Source organism: Periplaneta americana, chromosome 15 (genome assembly GCF_040183065.1).
Source record: "Periplaneta americana isolate PAMFEO1 chromosome 15, P.americana_PAMFEO1_priV1, whole genome shotgun sequence".
Lineage (NCBI taxonomy): Eukaryota > Metazoa > Arthropoda > Insecta > Blattodea > Blattidae > Periplaneta > Periplaneta americana.
In genome coordinates, this window is record NC_091131.1 from 10,139,168 (window position 1) to 10,161,362 (window position 22,195).

A 22,195-nucleotide genomic window follows, 5' to 3' on the forward strand; every position below is an offset into this window, starting at 1 on the left:
CCCATAATAATTGATGGTGCAGAACTACAATACGTGTCTGAATACATATACCTAGGACAGCTAGTCTTCTTCCACCAGAAGACAGAGAAGGAAATAAAACGAAGGATTTCTCTCGCGTGGAAGGCATTCTGGAGTCTCAAGTTCATCGTACTGGAGGGAACACTCGGCAAGAAACTCAGAATAGAAATATTGGAGACCTGCGTAACTCCTGTACTGTTATATGGGTGTCAGACATGGTCTCTCACTGCCAAACTTCGTAACAGTCTCTAAACATGCTAAAGGAAGATGCTGAGAAGGATACTAGGCTTATCACTGAGGGACAGAGTTCCAAACGAAGTGCTACAAAAGATGGCAGCAATTGACGATCCAGCACTGCAATCCACCAACACCAAATGGAAGTGGGGAGGCCATGTTGCACGACTTAGAGACGGAAGATGGACGCAGACAGTCACACTATGGGATCCCCGCATTGGCAAGAGATCACCCGGAAGACCAAGAAGAAGATGGGCCGACCTCTTCAGTGAACTTGTAGGAAGCCATTGGTCAAGCAGAGCAAGACATAGGGAAGACTGGAAAAACATAAGAAGACAAGTGAACAGCGACTAAAACCAGTGCGACAGAAACAAGCGAACAATACCAAACTGTGCAGAATGTGAACGAAGGTTGTAAACATCTCTTACGCGGAGTAGCTCACCGCGTGAGACAAATAGAGCTCTCCCTCTATAGGAGGAGCCTTTGCCCTTAACGGGACACTTTTAGGCTAATCATTTCATCATTTCATATAGATATTAGATATTGTAGACCTATTTTAATTTGTTCATATTTAAATGCCCTATAACAATGTAACTTTTGACGACCTTCGAAATTCTACATATACCCAGCTTACAAATTATGTTTGCAAAATGTATTTTTTATTTTTATTTTAGTAGGTTATTTTACGACGCTTTATCAACATCTCAGGTTATTTAGCGTCTGAATGAGATGAAGGTGATAATGCCGGTGAAATGAGTCCGGGGTCCAGCACCGAAAGTTACCCAGCATTTGCTCATATTGGGTTGAGGGAAAACTCCGGAAAAAACCTCAACCAGGTAACTTTCCCCAACCGGGAATCGAACCCTGGCCACCTGGTTTCGCGGCTAGACGCTCTAATCGTTGCTCGACAGGTATGGACAAAATAATGTATATTCATTCACGAAAAATGTAGCAGTTCTTATCATTTTCGTAAATTTTACAGCTTGTAAAGATTTCCTGTGAATTTCATTAATAAAATTGCACTAAGCGTTCATTACTGAACGTACTGATACATACATTATATCAAGGTATAGCCTCGCTCACAAACTATTGGTTCCGCCACTGTAACTGCTGTTTGCCATGACCGCGGCCGAAAGTCAATGCTGGAGGGCTTTTGTGTGCGCCCTAGGTGAAGCATAGTTAAACGCTTTCCCAACTCAACACATTTCCCCAGCACAGTCGCGCCTCGTGTTTCAAGGACCGTTACTTCATCGCAGGCAGAGCCTGAGCCGGGGTAAGAACTACGACCTCGAGCGAGCCGCTCACGTGTAGCGCCAGCGCGTGTCTGAATTCGTAACGACAGCGGTGCGATGCGTGCGGTTCTCACAGTTACCTTACGGACGAGGCCTTGAACCTACGGGGAATACCTCTACTACTGACGATTATCCAGTCACGCATTCTTCAAAAAACATGCCCGACACTAGGTCCGAGGGCGATGAAGTCTTGTAGCTTTCTTCGAAAGAAAAGTAAACCGGATAATACGCATATTCATGGCAGATTACGGGTTTAAGAACGTAGCTCAAGCTCAGGTGAAGTCAAGAGGACTTATATATAAGCCTCTTGGGTGAAGTCTATACAGCAGGCCTGCACAAACAGCGCTCCTTCGGAGCGGGAGAGCGGTGTTTACCGCTCGCCGAAACGGAGAGGAAGATATATGACATAGACTTGCTATAGGTAGAAGAGAGGGAAACGACCACTCAGTTATCTAGAGGAGTGCAGTGTGTAGGCCTATTCTCAGTAACTGTTTCACGTTGCTTACCTACTGCTACAGTACAGTATGGAGGAATCTAAAAGACGGAACATAACATTTAACGATTTAAGCTCGAACTTATTGATCTTCAATGTGACCTAAGGGCTAAAGATCGTTTGAATAATACTACTAGTCTGGTTGAGTTTTACAAGACTAAATATTAGCAATAATATCCACGACTACACAGGCTGGCTGTGAAAATGATTGCTATGTTTGGCTCAACATTTATATTTGTGAGCAACTGTTTTCTATAATCAACTTTAATAAAGGCAGACATCGAACATATGTAACTGATGTTCCATTATGATCAGTAGGCTACTGTTCCTTTCAGCTGCCAACAGCATAAAACCTCGTTTTGATGTATTGATAAATAAATTTATAACAAAATGATATTGTACATTTAAGTAGCTATAGAATTTCTATTATTTCTATAAAATAAATATTTCTTTATTAATTAATAATAGTCCAAGATAGTTTTGCAAACACTGAACGGGAATTCATTTCATAAGCACTCGTAATAGTACTTCCTTTTGTGTATATTTTGTACGAGATCACCCCTTCTTCCAGTCCACCCTTATACAGAGCGCAGCTAATATCTGCATTCCGCTCATGAGCTGTGAGCCGGCTCGGAGAGCGCAAACCTTGTGCAGGCCTGCTATAGAGAAACAAATTATTACCGTATGTGAAGTGCACTTCCGGAAAAGAAAAAAAAGATCGCTGTCAAACGGTACACTTGTCAAAAAATTACGGTTGTTATAAAGAAACATATCTCCTCTGGTCGCTTCTCCCAAATACAGAACTCAAACAGATTCGTGCCATTCAGGCCTAAAACCTTGGTTTTTCTGAACCGACGCATCCGACGTGCGAGATGCGAGGCCCGCCTCGCACAAATCCGGACTGCACGAGAGATAGTGAGTGGTTTCTATAACCGCGAGATGCGAAGTCTGCGTACCTTGCAGTTATAGAAACCACTCACTATTGAGAAAGGAACAGATGTTAAGGGTGTTTGAGAATAAGGTGTTTAGGAAAATATTTGGGGCTAAGAGGAATAAAGTTACAGGAGAATGAAGAAAGTTACACAACGCAGAACTTCACGCATTGTATTCACGTGACATAATTAGGAATATTAAATCCAGACGTTTGAGATGGGCAGGGCATGTAGCATGTATGGACGAATCCAAAAATGCATATAGAGTGTTAGTTGGGAGGCCGGAGGGAAAAAGACCTTTGGGGAGGCCGAGACGTAGAGGGAGGATAATATTAAAATTGATTTGAGGGAGGTGGGATATGATGATAGAGACTGGATTCATCTTGCTCAGGATAGGGACCGATGGGCGGCAATGAACCTCCGGGTTCCTTAAAAGCCATAAGTAAGTAAGGTGGGTTCCTAATGCACTGAACGTTGATCAGAAGCAGAAAAAAAGTGAAATATTGCTTTGAGATTGCACAATGTTTTATAGAAATAAAACAAAAGTATATAGGGACCTTTATGTTACTATAAATAAAAGACTGATCACCACTTTGTGTCTTAAACAAAAATCAAACAAAACCTGGAAGCATTCCTCTTTCTCGACCCAAAAAATCTTCTGAGCATAGAAAGCAATTGATTTTCTGAAACATGATGTCATTATCAATAAGACTACTGTGAGAAACTGAAGAGCCATAGGTGAGGTAAGCCGACTGTAGCGTCATCCGTCATAATATTCACCAGATTTAACTCCATCATGCTGTTTTCTGTTTGTAAACAGGACTCGAAAGAAGAAAATTTTATAGCGATAATAATGTGAGAGAATAATTGAATAACTGGTTTCAGTAAGCAAAGTCTGAATTTTATTTGAGGGGAATAAAAAGCTTCTGCATCGTATTAATATTGTTATTTATGATATATATGTTAAAAATTACATTTTATTTTATGGACAAGGATATCTGCGAAAGGAGTCTGCAGGCCGAGTGGAGCAGTCCTACGAACAAAATAAAATCATTTTAACATGTGTGTTGTACATTAATTTTTAGAAAGCCGTTTGTCCGTGGGGATAAAGAGACAATTACCCAGATTTTTCCGCTGCAGTATTCCCCCTCAATTTAATAATGAAACTTTATCACATTAAAACGAAGCGGTGATAATACAGAGAATTGTACATATAACACAACAACATAATATGTACAGGTAACACTCTCTTAAGTTATTATCATCTGCACTGTTCTTGTTCCTCGTGGCTTCGATTGGTTTCCCCAAAACCGTTTTTCTTAATTGCTAATTGGTTATTTTACGACGCTTTATCAACAGCTGTGGTTATCTAGCGTCTGAATGAAATGAAGGTGATAATGTCAGCAAAATGAGTCCGGGGTCCACCGCCGAAAGTTTATGGGTTGAGAGAAAACTCCGGAAATAACCTCAACCAGGTAACTTGTCCCAACCAGGACTCGAACCCGGGCGCGCTCGTTTCACGGTCAGACAAGCTAACCATTTCTCCATAACTGTGGACTTCCAAAACCGTTGAGAATGAGACACGTTTATATATAATGTTTTTCGTTCAGAATGTCCCATACTACTGTACATTATCACGCTCCTGAATCGGTGTGTAATTTTAAAAAGAACATTAAATTCCTCCGATGTAGAGATCTAAAAATGCGCGCAGTTCTCCTATAAGTGTACACTCTAGAACCTGTATTTCTTTATCACCATACATAATTTAAAAGCCGGACAGGACGACGATAGGTCGGTGCTTTACGAAACTTAATACAAGCGGTCGCTAGCTCAGTCTTCGGAAAGGAGAAAAGGCGAAGATACTTCTCTTTAAACTAGGCTATAGTAGGCCGAACACCTGGCGTTTACCAGTCAGCTGTGTGACTACCAGATGAGATAGGGACGCTGCACGGCCAGCGGCGAATCCCCACAGATACCATTAATCGGATTTCATTGTCCGGAGTTCGCCACCTATCGTGGTCCCCCAGTTATGCGATCACATGACTAGGTAAGCTCAGTTTCAGACTTTTTTAAGGTGGAAGAAACTTTTTTCTACGTACTACTCGAAAACAATTACAACATTGCCCCTTCGAATGTTCCAATAACCAAGCTGAACAAATAGCCATATTGCAATCGCTTCACACACTCCAAGAAAATCCAGAAAACAGAATCACTGAAAGAACAGCAGTAGTATACATTGACAGCCAAATAACCATAGACCTCTTAAAAAACAACCAGAACCGAAATGTAATAATAGACGACATTAAACAAAAATACAAACAGCTTGAAGACAATAGATGGACGATTCACATAAAATGGGTGAAGGCTCACATAGGGATCTACGGAAATGACCTGGCAGACGAACTCGCTAAGGAGGCAGCAAAACAAGACAATCTACAAATTATATACACGAAGATATCGAGAAAGGAAATAGTACACCGCATAAAAGTAGAGAGCACAGAAAAGTGGCAACTGCAATGGAACCAGACAACAAAAGGAGCAGTTCTTCCCAATCATCAATGACAGATTAAAAACAAACATCAGGCCCACACCAAACTTCACTGCGATAGTCACAGGACACGGCAAAACAAGATCATATCTCCACCGCTTCAAGATAGTAGATTCTCCAATGTGCCCCTGCAACGGAGGGAACCAGACTTTGGACCACATCCTCTACGAATGCCAAGTGATATCGAGTGAAAGAGAGAAACTAGTGAATAGTGTTTTAAAACTGGAAAACTGGCCAGTTTCGAAAAATAGATTAATGAATAACTATAGAAACAGTTTCATACAATTTGTAAATTCAATAGACTTTGAGAAACTGAATCATGTATAGATAACGAAAGGACATGTTAGGCTAGACTAAGTATTTAATAATGATTTTTAGTTAAATGTTTAGATAGGCATGTAGTGTTACCCACGAGTAACGGAGCATGCCGATTATGTGTACTAAATTAAAAAAAAAAAAAAAAAAAAAAAAAAAACATTGCCCCTTATGGAAGTTGCGACGATGCCACCCGCAATGCATTCGTTGGTTAAAGAACTTCATTTGCTCATTCACGACCCCTTATTACAACATTGATCAAATGGAATGCGCAACCCATAGGCCCTGCTTATGTCTATTTTAGTGGATGTATTCTAATTATATCTATATTTTAGGAGGATATGTGCATCGCAACGTTTCCTGAAAGAAACCAGAAACCACTCAGCCATTCGGAATATTCGTCTCTTTATATAGGCATTTGCAACAATATCGATAGCGCATTAAATAATAAATGAATAACGTATTTTGATGCTTCTGTATTTCAGTGATTTATATATTTACACAAGATGAGCCGTGTTAAAACAGTTGCTGTAGGTCTGTGATTTCGGTATCAGATGGACATCTAAAAAATTCCGTGTAACATTTTTTAACGCATAAAAGCTTAACGAAATGTTAAACCTAAATTTAATTTAATAAAAATTATTATTCGTATACAAACGCGGTGAGTATATTATATAAACGTTCAATATTTATACATACATTACATAATATTAGCACAGTCTAGTACATACAGTCACGAAGCTCAATACGTATTAAATAGGCATCCATAGATAGTTGCTAACCACTAGGATCGCTAATATCGCCTCATTACAGACAATGCGAAATAGTACCGGCACAGTCTATTGTTCCTAGCACCCTCACAACTCAAGCTTCGTGACTGTATACACTAGACTGTAATATTAGATTGATGCAAAGTTCGTAGCGCTTTTGTTCATCACAGCACTGCGGTGTTAGGAGATTGTTTATCGTTTGTCATTTGTTATTTTCAGTGTTGTGCTTGTAAATATGCCTTGAATTTTTTTTGCTGCGCTAAACTGGAGAATTCCCACGGTATCTTTGAACCGTGCCGTTACGTTTAGCACCAAATTTAAGTAAATACACAATCTTGCCAACATAAGAACACGACGTTGGTGTGTGGTGTCGTTGGAGGGAGAAATTTGTTTCTTTTCTCTCTCTAACTCCTTCGTTCTGAACATTACCGAGAGATAGCACCACTGTTAGCTACAAGATATATTTGCGCAAATATATTGAAGTAGATTACGTGACCTATTACGTGACTTAGATGAGAGTCTCGAGACAAAACAGTTTTGCTATATTTCTTTTTTTATTAAATGTTAAGCACTGTAACGCCATTTCGTAATTTTATTTAAGAAACAAGCCAAAAAAATTATCTTTGCATCAAAAACGGATGCTCCCTGGACCAAATTATCGTATTTTATAATTGTTTGAATGCAACAGAAGCCAGAAGTCTTGCACTTGACTAATGCAGTGAATTATTTAAGAATATAGTCGCGAATTTTACTACCACCATTTCGATTGTGTTTTGTTTGGCACGGCTCGGTACGGCCTGGTGACTAGTGGCCAGCGAGTAACGTCGACTATCGACATTGCTCTGCCGTGGGTATTATCCGGTTGTTCCTTTTGCTGAATTGAACAATTTTGAGCTATTTGTGGGCTAAAGAAGATGGAGTGTTAAGTGAAATATTCTTGTTTGAGTTTAATAGAGAAGCGAAGGCGAATCGAAGCATGTGTCGTGTACGGGGAGAATGCTATTGAAAAAGCACTGCCATAAAAAGGTTCTGTCGTTTCAACACACACACACCACTCCGTACAAAAGTTAATGTCCATCCACAGAAGTTGATATTATGCGTCTGGTGAGATGAAGAAGGCGCCGTATATAGTTAGTGCGTTCATTTAATACTCAGTCGGAAGCCTTTGTGCTGTGATATATCGTTTCTGCACGCATCAATACTTGCAATGTCAAGCGTTGTTGGCACGTTTCCGTTGTAAAGATCGTTCCTAGTTACAGTTACCATTAGTGATATATTTATTTCAACCCGCCTGAATGAATTCGAGATACGGCAACGGTGTTTCGTACTCCACGTGGAGTTGATATCGGCACGTCAATTAAAAATGCTAACGCGTCATTGGTAGTCATATGTTACCGCTTCTTATGACTGGAGTGGCATCTGAAAAGGCCTAATCAATTAAAAAACTCTTATCTTATCTCTTCAAAGGAAAACGTCGTCTTCGATACCAGCTGGGTATTAATAAAACGCGCACATTATACAACTGAGACGCCTTTCGGCCGCAATTGAAGAAAAACGACCGGGAAAACTGCATCAAGTGCTGCTGCAACAGATAATGCACACCAGCACTCCGCTAACATGACGAAAGCAGCTATTCAAGACCTTGAGTCGGAAGTGATTCCACATCCCCCATATTTTCTCTATCTTCCGCCTTCAGATTTCCACCTTTTCCAACAGTCTTCAAGAGAATTCCTTTGATAACGAAGATGCTTTACAAACTTGGCTTGACGACTTCTTAAACTCCAAACCAGCAGATTTTTCAGACGTGGTATCGAAAACTATCCCAGGGTTGGCAGAAAGTATGTATGGGAATGAATTACTTATGACTTCCTGTCTTCTATTCATCTCACAGCGAAAAAACGCTTCTATTTTTTGCACCAACCCAATAATATCATCATTGTAAAGAATTGGTTGCTTCTGGATCCTTTTCAGTTCCAAACTTTTACCAGTAATTTATTGGTCTACCCATCTTTTCAACGGTCTTCCCAAATGCCTCCTTCCAGCTGGTGTGTAGTGTAGAATTGTCCTTGGTAACCTGTCGTTCATCCGTAGTACACTTTGTATCCACTGTGTTCTATATTTTTTTTTTTTTGGTTTTTGGGTTTAGTTCGTCTATTGCTAATTCTTTTATTTTTATTTCTTTCATTGTATAGCAATCTGTAGCCCTCACTGCTCTCAGAAATTTCATATCTGAAGACTTTGAAGAAGAAGAAGAAGGTCTGCTCTGGGCCTTCTTCAGAAATACTTCTAGATTTTTATTGTGTTTTGTTGTTTTAGTGTTTCTATATAGAAAAGACAAAGTATATGATTATGTCTCGTGACCAGAATATTGTAAGAAATGGAAATATAACAATTGGAAATTTATCTTTTGAAGAGGTGGAAAATTCAAATACCTGGGAGCAACAGTAACAAATATAAATGATACTCGGGAGGAAATTAAACGCAGAATAAATATGGGAAATGCCTGTTATTATTCGGTTGAGAAGCTTTTATCATCCAGTCTGCTATCAAAAAATCTGAAAGTTAGAATTTATAAAACAGTTATATTACCGGTTGTTCTTTATGGTTGTGAAACTTGTTGGACTCTCACTTTGAGAGAGGAACATAGGTTAAGGGTATTTGAGAATAAGGTTCTTAGGAAAATATTTGGGGCTAAGAGGGATGAAGTTACAGGAGAATGGAGAAAGTTACACAACACAGAACTGCACGCATTGTATTCTTCACCTGACATAATTAGGAACATTAAATCCAGACGTTTGAGATGGGCAGGGCATGTAGCACGTATGGGCGAATCCAGAAATGCATATAGAGTGTTAGTTGGAAGGTCGGAGGGAAAAAGACCTTTGGGGATGCTGAGACGTAGATGGAAGGATAATATTAAAATGGATTTGAGGGAGGTGGAATATGATAGTAGAGACTGGATTAATCTTGATCAGGATAGGGACCAATGACGGGCTTATGTGAGGGCGGCAATGAACTTCCGGGTTCCTTAAAAGCCAGTAAGTAAGTAAGTGTTTCTGTATAAAAGATGGTTTGTCTGCTCTGATTTTAGAATAAAATAACTGATATTTAACTCATTAAAACTGAATTATTCACTCCAAACTTTTTATCTGCAAGTTAACCTTCAAACACTTAGCATTCTTTTCTTTCTGAATAGCCACTACTTGTATTCCCTGATAAGCAATACTGAGTTGATTATAAGTGAGTGGGGTGGATGGAGAGATTTTTTTTTTTTATGAAGTAACAGTACGATTAAATTTGTCGTACAGATCGACAGCTTCAATCAGTCTAAAGGCCCATTCACAATGAAAATTAAATATAACCGCAACATAAACACAGAAGTTTGCGCCCAGGCTACCAAATGGGATCATTCACAATGATTAACATAAGCACTGACATAAACATTACCGTAAGACGTTTACATGAAAGTTTGCAAACTCCAAACTTTCATTCTTATGCTTACGTGATTTGCAAACAGAACACAATCGTGGAGCGCTGAAGTATACGACAGAATACGAGGAAATGGCGTCGTTGTTATGTTTCTATGGTTATCAAGTGTGTTTGCGGTTATGTTTATGTTCCCATCGTGAATGATGGTATGACTTCTTGATTTTACCGTAACGTTTATATTCTTAAGTTAACGCTTACGTTATGTTTAATTTTCATTGTGAATGAGCCTTAGGAATACAAACGTTACGGTAAAATCAAGATCATTCACGATGGGAACATAAACATAACAGCAAACATACTTGGTAACCATGGAAACATAACAACGACGCCATTTTCTCATATTCTGTCGTATACTTCAGCGCTCCACGATTGTGTTCTGTTTGCAAATCACGTAAGCATAAGCATGAAAGTTTGGAGTTTGCAAACTTTCATGTTAACGTCTTACGGTAATGTTTATGTCAATGCTTATGTGAATCATTGTGAATGATCCCATTTGGTAGCCTGGGCGCAAACTTCTGTGTTTATGTTAAGGTTATGTTTAATTTTCACTGTGAATGGGCCTTTAGAATCGGTTAGCGTTAATATAAACGAAATGCACTGAGAGCGCAACGTGGTTATCGAGATGCTCTCATACTTCACAATATTAATCAGATAATGAATGCAAAAAAATACTAACCCTGCAGCGTGCTATGAGCAGTACTCTGTACACAGCTGATCTATTTTCAGTGGGTCAGAGACCAAACCCCGGGCTCTAATGATATGTCATAGTTACATGATGTGAGAGAAAATACAGAGTGAAATTTATTTAAAGTTTGGATAAGAGAACACCAGAAAAAGTCCTAATATATCGGTCCTCTTCACTACAAATATCACTCCAATTAACGTCAGGAATTGAACCCAGATTCGTAGGATTTGCAGCTAAAAAGACTACCAAAAACTACTAGAAAATTTGAGAAAAATCCTTGTTGCAAAAAAAGTGTTGATTTGACTTGGTAACATTTCATTCAGAGACTAGGACGATTAGCTGCGGGATGTGCAATTGATTGTACTTTGTCATCGGGTGATTCTAGAAGTCTGTGTTGCATCAGAAGCACGTTAATTCAAACAGAAAAGATAAAATAACTGCACTGTGTACGGTAGAGATTAGAGGACATGTATGGAGGCGGAGCCGCATCTCTTTCAATCTCAGCATGAAAATACTGGACAGTCGCCCAATTAGCTAGATTAGCTTAGGGACTAAGTACACGTCACGCGGCGCAAAATCTTCTCTTAACACAATAAACAATACCACGCAAATGACACATTTTCTTGTTATGTATTTTACGCAGTAGACTATCTATCTATGACCAGAATATAGTACGAAATGGAACTATAAAAATTGGAGATTTATCCTTCGAAGAGGTGGAAAAATTCAAATATCTTGGAAGAACAGTAACAAACATAAATGACACTCGGGAGGAAATTAAACGCAGAATAAATATGGGAAATGCCTGTTATTATTCGGTTGGGAAGCTTTTATCATCCAGTCTGCTGTCAAAAAGTCTGAAAGTTAGAATTTATAAAACAGTTATATTACCGGTTGTTCTGTATGGTTGTGAAACTTGGACTCTCACTTTGAGAGAGGAACAGAGATTAAGGGTGTTTGAGAATAAGGTTCTTAGGAAAATATTTGGGGCTAAGAGGGATGAAGTTACAGGAGAATGGAGAAAGTTACACAACACAGAGCTGCACGCATTGTATTCTTCACCTGACATAATTAGGAACATTAAATCCAGACGTTTGAGATGGGCAGGGCATGTAGCACGTATGGGCGAATCCAGAAATGCATATAGAGTGTTAGTTGGAAGGCCGGAGGGCAAAAGACCTTTGGGGAGGCCGAGACGTAGATGGGAAGATAATATTAAAATGGATTTGAGGGAGGTGGGATATGATGGTAGAGACTGGATTAATCTTGCTCAGGATAGGGACCAATGGCGGGCTTATGTGAGGGCGGCAATGAACCTTCGGGTTCCTTAAAAGCCAGTAAGTAAGTAAGTAAGACTACCTATCTATACTGTTTTCGCTGTAAGAAAAATCCTAATGTAAACATAAGCACGTTGCTGTCATAACCGTGATTGGCTCCCAGTCGAAACACTCACATGACGCAGGAAAATATAGTTCGTATTGGGAAACCATAATCTTGTATTATTTGAAAATAAAAAATTGAATTCTAGTTGTTAAATACAATGAAACATATAATTTCGCTCATATGTAAAACGATATGTAAAAGAAAAGCTACATTTATATTTTGTTATGTACTATGAACGCGGATGAATACCAACAGTAATACCGAGATAGTCTGTTCTTGTAACAAGCTGGCGTCACTTGAGCTCGTAGTTCTTCACGTAAGCACGTGGTACTGAAGTATGGCTTCTGCATCCTCGGTGTGTGTGGTTATTAAACATAAGAGTGGAAATCCTCTCAAAAGCAGAGAAAAACAAATAGTCTTAAATGTATATAATAAGTTAAGTGAGTTGAATCCAATGTTATCTAGTCAGAGCAAGTCAACCAGACCGCATGGTCCAGCTGAAAGGGATAACTGACGCTGTTGTGGACTGTCTCGTCATAAATCCTGCCGACGATAGTTCTGACGACTCCAATTGGAAGGAATAACTCCTTTGTCTGGCAGCGATTGACTTTATGCCTAAGTTTAAAAATAATTTAATTACAGTAATTATAAAGTAAATGTCTTCTAAGCAAACGAATGTATAGTAGGTTAGGCCTACTTGACGAGTAACGGGAAATGTTTAACATGAAACAGAATGTACAACAGTAAGCGGGAACATGTACTGAGAATCTGTGGCGCCAAACAGCGGCCAATGAAGCCTCACTTCAGTCACGTGCTATTGATTACATTAGGATTTTTCTTAAAGATTTTATAAAGTAGGGTATCCATTCGTCCCCTTTTTCCGGGACAGTGCCTTTTTTTTAAATGTCCCTATATTCTGAACGTTTTTTAGGGACGCTCAAATGTCCCGCGTTTTTTTGCGGTGATGCATTTTCAATGTCAGAAAACATCGATAAGTAATCGCTAAATCATTAGTCACGTGACGATGTAATTTTTTCTGGATGTACTTTTGAGTTTACTAAAGGAATGAAGTAGGTGTAAGTTTTGTTAAACTATATTATTAAAAACAGTTGAATAAACCAAGGAAATTGCCAACTAATTATTTTTCTTGTCATTTCAAGATTTGTCACAAAATTTTCGGCTTCCAATTACGTTATGTATCGTTCTATTAAATTCATATTCAATTTTTCAAAATTCTGCCGTAAACCGGATGTAAACAAATCACAAATCATGATTATAAATCGAACTTCAAAAGCGATAAAAAAGCATGGCGTCCGATTCCTCATGAAACATTACTCATCGCAGATTTTACGTGCATTAGCAGATGCTAGATAATCGATTAGTAATCGATGTGTTCTGTTGAATGCGGCCAATGTATTTACGCTACGTGGTTTGTAGTTTAGTGGGCAATTATTCGAGTAGATATGAATGCTGGGAAGCGCCACTTGTACGACCACTAAGAAATGTTTGGTCCATAAAACTTTTTCTTTTATTGTCGTAACAATATTATATATGTTGACAGCGGGTGACAGAATCTGTACTTTTCTCACTTGGTGATAGAATCTGTACTTTTCTCACTTACCAATCAGATTGTAAATGCCGCTGTGTTTTTTTCTTAGTAAACTCTTTATGGCCAAATGAAAAAAAAAAATATATATATATAAATATTGAACGAAATTTGAAGCTATGAAAGTCTAGCTTATTGTCAAAACATATTTTAATGAGGTATTATGTGCTGAATTGTATGAAAAAATTTGAAATGAAAATAAACTTCCATATCAAATACATAAATCATAGTACAGCAACAAAAAAGCATCGAACTCTGCAGAATAAATAGACAAAATAGTCATTTGAATGCTCGTTTTACTTCCTTTTCAAGATAAAAATTGTTTTACCCTATATTAAACATTTTATAGCGGGTTTTGGGGAAATCTTTGATTTAGTTCTCAATATGCTCAGTCAATTTAAGACAGCAGTGTATTATGATAATAAATGAATGAAAGGATTTTAGTGTTGTTCTTTAAATGTGCAGAAATTTGATCCGAACTATTGTAACATTGTAAAATTCCTTTGCTGAACGAAAAGTTATATTTTTTTTCTGCACATTTAAAGGACAAAACTATAATTATTTCAATAATTTATTATCATAATACACTGCTCTTTTAAATTGACTTAGGATTAAATTAATGGCTTTCCCAAAACACGCTACGGAATGTTTCATATAAAACTTTTTTTCTCGAAAAGGAAGCCAAAACGAGCAAAATTGTAATAGCTACTGAAGCTTTTCATGGCGACGTGATAATTCGAAATTGTGTTAAACATTTTTTGTTTGAAGCATCTCAAAGAATAACCCCTTGAAATAAATAACATTACTTACTGTTCACTGTGACATACACACCTTGTGTTTTTCTAGGTATAAGTCATAGATGTTTAACATTACGGTAAGAAACCTATACAATAAAATATATAAAAAAATTCATCTCTCTACTTTAATACAAAGTACATTACTTCGGTATGACAGTACGAGAAACTATAAACGATCATATTAATCGCAGCATGAACTAAATTCGCGTCATGTTCATGACAGCGATTATTTTCTTGTCGTCTAATCTTGTAATTGTCATTGAAATTCCTATGTATGTTCTGCTATCTTTAGAAAATACGATATCATTATAGCATTTCATCGCAGAAACTATATTTACCAATTTCAGTTTAAACAGGTTCAGGCATATGAACATTGTTCGGGGGATTTGCACGACCACGTGTGTAGACATACAAACGCGTGTCGGCATTATCTTGTTTCAAAACTCGAAGCCTAACAGTAAACGAAGAGGAGATAACCAATAAAAATGTACGAGCTTAAAAATGTTCAATGTTTAAGTTGATAACCCCGACCAGAATAAAACTGAGACATTAATCTACTCCTGAAAAGTAAATAGAAAGGGCAGGCTTAATTTTATTCTTCTCCACTGAATTGTTTTATGAACGTGGTGAACGAAGCGTCTAAAATACAAAAGAGAGCGGGGCTCAAAAGTTTCGAATCAGCTCCACTTGAGAATCGTTACTCAGTAACTAATGAAACACGTTAGCGACGGTTGTTATGTACAGAAATATCCTTTTTCTGATGTCGACTTTTTTTTCTTTTGCAGATTCGAGAGTGCGCGTGCGCCGTGGAGTCGCATTGAATCGCTCACGTGAATAGCCGGATCGGCACGTGACGCCAGCGACATTCGCCCCGCTCGACCTTGTGAAAGTCGCCTCTACTCGAGCTGGTATTTATGACGTCATGCTATTATGTTGTGCGGCCGATAAGGAAGTTATCACACATATCTCGTAACCTTATGCAAGTAACATGCATTCTGCGTGTCTTCCAAATTCTACAATTATTATCCTTCGTGCCTTTTGGGTTGATTGCTAACGGAAAAAAGACATGCACCGACAATGGCCTTGACCGGTGGGTGGTGTCAATACACTGGGGATGCGTAAATCTTTTATCACGACAGTGTTGCCAAATATAGCATACTTATTTATTGCAGCTCTGCTAATAATTATCCTTCTTATTGATGATCCTAATGATGATTAGAATAGACGAGGAAGCGAGACCTGACATGTGAGTTGTGCGATAGGAGAAAGAATAAGTTATCACTTATCAGGAAGAGAGTTTGTTTTATGATGTTAATACTATACGAATCTATTGACACGGAAGTTCATCTCAGACTGAAACCTATCTCCCCCTCCATTATCATCTATACTAATAATAAATCTGTAGCCGAATTTTTTCTGGTAATTTTCGATTTTCCAAAAATAATTTGTCCTAACATATATAATTAACCGCCCTGAAACCGAAAATCGCTTTTTTGAAATTTTTGTTTGTCTGTCTGTCTGTCTGGATGTTTGTTACCTTTTCACGCGATAATGTCTGAACCGATTTATATGAAAATTGGAATATAAATTAAGTTCGTTGTAACTTAGAATTTAGGCTACATGGCATTCAAAATATTTTATTTAAAAGGGGAGGTTATAAGGGGGCTTGAATTAAATAAATCGAAATATCTCCCTTATTATTAATTTTCACGAAAAATATTACATAACAAAAGTTTCTTTAAAAATAAATTTCCGATAAGTTTTATTCTATGCAAAATTTTTATAGGACTGATATTTAATGAGATAAATGAGTTTCAAAATTACAATAACAACGCCATCTAAGGCGGTGTAATGAAATAAAAAACAAATGACTTCGTCTATAAGGGGCCTTGGACAACAGCAATCGAAAGCTATGAAACATAGCCTACAGAGAATGTTTCTGTGTTTGTATGAAGTAATATCGGAAGCTAAATTAACCGATTTGTATAATTAATTATTAATTCACCATTGGAAAGTGTAGTTTCTCTAGATGGACATAATGCTATAATGTTATTACAGTAACTTCTGAGTGAATCGAGGACAGGAAAGATTAAAATAGCTTCTTATGCACAGAAAACTTGATAGGCTATTCTGTACATTCGTTTCCTGTATTTCCTAAAATAATTTTTATGACCAAATGAGTGGTCTCTGGATCAAAATGATCACATTTTAATTTTTAATACAATTTAAATTAAGTAACATAATAAACAATTTATCCTTCTATCAAACACGAATGTTCCGTGGATCAAATGTCCTATTTTAATTATGCAATTACTTCATATTTATTTCTAACGGGTGCAGCGGAGCGCACGGGTACGGCTAGTTTATCATATAAACACGGCATATGATAAGGTCACAGGACAGATCTTACCTCCTCTCTATAATAATAATAATAATAATAATAATAATAATAATAATAATAATAATAATGAACAGAATACATACTACAAAAAGTAATAGCATAACAAAATCGACACTAAACAATTTGAAAATAATACCGTAATAGAAAAAAGAAGTAAAATACAGATCTAAAAATTGGAATATAATAAAAGCAACTCAATACAAATAATTTACAGGGAACACATAAGGAAGAATACAACAAATGGAATGTAATAGAACCCCAATAAAAAAAGAAAAAATACGAAATTTAAATAAAATCCACAATAAAAAAGGTATGATAATAAATTCATCTGTTGATGAAGAGAAAAAAAGAGAAAAAGGAAGAAAAAGAAATATAGATTTTTTTTACAAAACTATCGCAGAGAAAAGGACTTATAATTGAAAGGAATCTGAATTGAAAAAGTGCAATTTTAATTTATTTTTTAAACTAGATAATGTCCGACAGTCTCTGACATGTGGTAGAGAGTTCCAGAGATGATCTGCAGAAACGGTGAAAAATGAAGAGTAGGAGGATGCCATCTGAATAAAATTGGTGAATTTCATTTAGAGTAGCTTGCCTCACGAGAATGATTTCTCAAATTGTGCCAACCTATAAGTTACAAATGTGTAACTATCGTGACATCTGTAACATGCGTGTTTACGAGTGAAGTGGACCTAACAGCTAGAAAATCACTACATTTTAAGCAGGTGATCACGAAGTGGGGGTGGGTGGAATGTTGAAGTTGCAACTTTGTATACCCTTTGACACGGAAAATGGTCGCTCTCCTGTAGCGGTTGTCTAAGTGCCGTTCGGGTTGATGCGAGATTCACACTTGGAAATATTAAGCATCGAGGTAAGTGGATGAAGTCAAGTCATAGCAGCGACGTATCTGTATGTCACGAAACGACATATTCCCTACGAAGCCTTTATTTTTCTTTTCATTTCAAAGACCGGGCTTAGAATCTCTCTATGTAAAACGCAGGAATGTCAACACAGCTCACACGATGATTCCCGAGCTATTTCGAGGTGGGATTTAGTCTCTGAACAGCGACCAATTTCCGTGTCAAAGAGTGTACCTCACATTACATTGTACCGACTAAAATAGAACCTCGGTACCCTTCCTTTATATTTCTTTCTGTCTGCTCTTTTTTTTTTTTTCAGGCTTGGTCTAAATGTCATAAGCAGGGAACGGATTTATATGGACTAAAAATATATGAAATATGTAAATATATATGTAGTTATTTTTACCAAAATATGGAATTAAATATGGATTTTTACCAAAATATGGAATTAAATATGGACTTAAAATTATAAAAAAATGACTATGTACGTTAAATATTGGTACATTTTAATCAAACTAAACAAAAAATATAATGGACGTACCTTATCTTCCAATGTAGTTTCAACAAAACACAATTTTTATTGTCTGTTACCATAACAATAGGTTACAAACATTTCTTTCAAGTGCTGAAAAGTGAATCTTCTTCTATTGTCTCTGAGGATAGATTTATACTGACTAAAAGAGCGTTCGACGTCACAAGAAGTAACTGGTACATAATTCAATTTCACAATGTCTGCTGGGGATAAGTCCAAGTTAATCTTCACTGTTGATTCACCACTCATCACAGCAACAACCTTTTGTAGTTCTTCATATCCAGGGTTTTTTGAAAGTACAGTGTCCACCTTAGCTCTTACTGCATCTGCAACTTTACCTCTACCACGATTCAGTTGTTCCACAGTACTATTTATAATTTCAAAACTTTCAGATAGTGAAAGGTGCCTATTTTGGAGACTTTTGAGCGTTTTTATGATGCATGAAAATGTATGCTGAATGTGAGCTAAGTCATTCTTCACACTTATGTCACAGGTAACTGTTTTCGCAGTATCAATTGAGACTGCATCTTCAGAGTCCAATGCAAGGAGAACATTGTTAATAGAGTCTATATGTTCGGCATAATATTCAACTGCTTCTAGCCATGTACCCCATCTAGTTAAAATTGGCTTTGGTAGCAATGGAATTTCAGGGTACATTTCTTTCAACACGTTAACTCTACTGGGAGCTTTGAGAAATACTTTTTTCACTGATGAAATCAACAAATCTACTTTAGGGAAATTGTCTCTGACCACTTCTGCCACACGATGAAATGCATGCGCCACACAAGTAAAATGAGTCAATTTAGGATATACAACAGATAATGCTTGTCCAGCTTTGACCATATAAGGGGCAGCATCGCTAATAAAGAATAACACATTATCGTACATAATACCCTTTGGCCACAGGATACCCATAGCTTCGTTGAACAGTTTAACTATAGTTTTGTTATTGCACTTTTCTAGAACATCACAATGTAAAAGAATTCGTTCAGAATATTGTTCACTTAACAAACCGATAACTACATTACCAACAAGTCTACCTTCTTTGTCGGGAGTCTCATCAATGGAAACCCAAATTGAACTATCTTTAATTTCATCTCTTATCTTCTGTATTGTCTCATCGTAGATGGAGCATACGTCTTCCTAAGTGTTGACTCATCCGGGATTGTATGTTGAGTATATTTTTCAAGGAATTCCCTGAAGACCTTATTCTTTAGTTTGTAGAGAGGAATATCAGCAGAGATGAGAGAACGGCACAGGTCGATGTTAAACTCAGATCTTACATTCGATGTTGTTGGTTGTGTTAAAAACAATTGTCTCTGCTTGGAATTTAGTTGTTTGTTGGCCTGATGTTTACTAGTTGTAATGTGTTGTTGCACCAGGAACTTTTGTGTAGATGATACTGCACACTGACACAAATTACAAAATAATATTTTATTGTCAGTTGATAAACCATCTTCTTTAAATTCTGAAATGTAACTTGTTAGTTTTGATTTTAAATTGACTGAATGACGTACTTTTGGCATATTTACCGTCTTTATAGTATGATTTACAAAACTGAACCTATGTGTACTCTGACTGGCATTTAACTGTTGAGCTGCACAACTGAAGTCTGTTAAAAATTTTAAATTAAATTAATACAGTTTTGTAACTTACTTTCCCATTGTCGATAGGACTGCTAATTTTCAAATAACTCTGATGTTAAAGGGATTACTGAACATGTGTTTAAATCTCTATTGTTGAAATGTATTTTTAAAAGTTAATGGAATTTTGTTTTGTTTTATTGTTAAACCTAATATAATATGGACTGTTTTATATGAAATATGGAAAATATATGGAAATTAACGAAAATATGTACTAAACTCTAAAATATGGAAAAATATGGAAAATAAAAGTAGGATTTTTCAACCCTACACATTGTGAAACATAAAGATAATGCAAAATATAAATTATATTAGCTTTATAAGTAAATATGTATTTACATATAAATCCTTTCCCTGGTCATAAGTTTCAGTGCATACAGCAATGCTATCATCATCATTATTATCTTCAATTTCTCCCTTCTCTTCATTATTCCGCTTCTTTCTACTTTCTAATTTGTTGTCTTTTTCCGTCATTTATATTCTTCAATGATTGGATAAGACTATAACATATGTTTGTCCTTATTCTATTATTTTTCTTTAATACATCTTGATTACACAACTTTTAACACTGTATCACTTCGGAATATGTATGGTAAGACTTTCCTGTGTTAAATTTCAGCGTACCTCGTTAACATGTTTCGACCTATTTATGGGTCATCTTCAGAACTGGTCGTTGTTGGTCTTGGCGCCACTTGTTCTGTTTCCTGTGAGGGTGTATTCCTGTGGTATAGTGTAGAGTCAAAGAGTGTGTGCTTTGAAGTTGAGTTGTGTGTTGAGAATTTCGTTGGGGTGTGTTTTTGTGTGTCTGTATATTTCATATTGTTCTAGTGTGTTTAGTTTCTGGCTTTTTGGTTGGATGTGTAGTATTTCCATGTCTGTGTTGCAATTTAACACAGGAAAGTCTTACCATACATATTCCGATTTTTTTCTTTTGTTTTCGTCCCTCTTTGCTTCACAACTTGAGAAACGTTAGTTAACATAACATGCTGTGAGCTGAATTTGTGATCTGACAATTGGTATCGTCTCTCCAAATATCATTTCGCTATCACTAATTCCACCAATGCTAGATAATATCGCAGTTGATACAACGTCATTAAAGAACCTTTTAAATACAATATATACATTTTCCTTCTCTTTACTATTTCATTCTTTTTTCCTCTCTAATCTTGTTCTTTCTTCCGCCTTTTGCGAGACAGTATACTTAGACTATAATTTAAATAGCTAAGGAAGTAGAGTTGACCTTAAAACTGCATGAAATTATTTTATTAATTGATACACTTGACGATATGTGTCGGAGGAAGAATAATTGTTTATATGCATCTGAAAGTCTGATTAGTATAATATGTAGCTAATCAGCGATGTATGTAATGGAGGGGGAAAGAAACTGGCAATACTACCCCATTATCTACTTTACTCTATCTACATTAATGACGTATCAAAGAACTTACAGTATTGCCGATATCACCTCTATGCCGACGACCTACAACTTTACATACATTCCAGACCCAATACGATCAATGAATCGATTGACAAGTTAAATTGTGACCTAGCCACTGTCTCCACTTGGGCGGCCAATTTCGGACTCGCACTTAATCCAAGTAAGACTCAAGCCATAATTATTGGACATAAGCGTTTAGTTAACTCCCTTAATAACAGTAATCTTTCAGTTGTTACCCTTAACAACACGCTAATCCCTTATTCATCTGTCGTAAAAAATCTTGGCTTCTTTTTCGATAATAATCTAAGTTGGAATGTTCAAGTTAAAGAAACGATAAAAAAAATCTGTTCCTCCATTCACTGTTTGAGTCGCTTGAGAAACTTCTTGCCCCAGCAACTAAAACTTACCCTAGTGCAAACCCTAGTAACGCCGCACTTCGATTATTGTGACGTTTTGTTAAGTGACCTAAGCTCTGAATTGTCAGTCAAGTTACAGCGAGCTCAGAATATGTGCGTCAGATACGTGTGCAACATCCGACGGTATGATCACATATCACCGTCCTTCGCAAGTCTCTCGTGGCTCCGACTTAAAGAACGTAGAACTTTACACTCTTTGTCTTTACTCTTTCGAATTCTGCACACTTCAACACCAAATTACCTTTCGTCTCGTTTCTCTTATCTATACTCTAACCACGACGTAAATACCAGATCACTTATCTGTGGCACGCTAAGTATACCTCTTCATAGAACATCTTGTTAT

At 37.0% G+C, this 22,195-nt stretch overlaps 1 protein-coding gene across 1 annotated transcript in view; it reads left to right on the plus strand.

Moving 5' to 3' along the window:
* LOC138714623 (F-box/LRR-repeat protein 3-like) overlaps nt 1-22,195 on the plus strand; it is a 74,136-nt gene that overhangs the window by 31,132 nt on the left and 20,809 nt on the right. Inside the window, exon 2 of the mRNA XM_069846655.1 lies at nt 15,348-15,470. The gene's annotated coding sequence lies outside the window, so the exon portion shown is untranslated. The remainder of the gene's footprint in view (nt 1-15,347; nt 15,471-22,195) is intronic.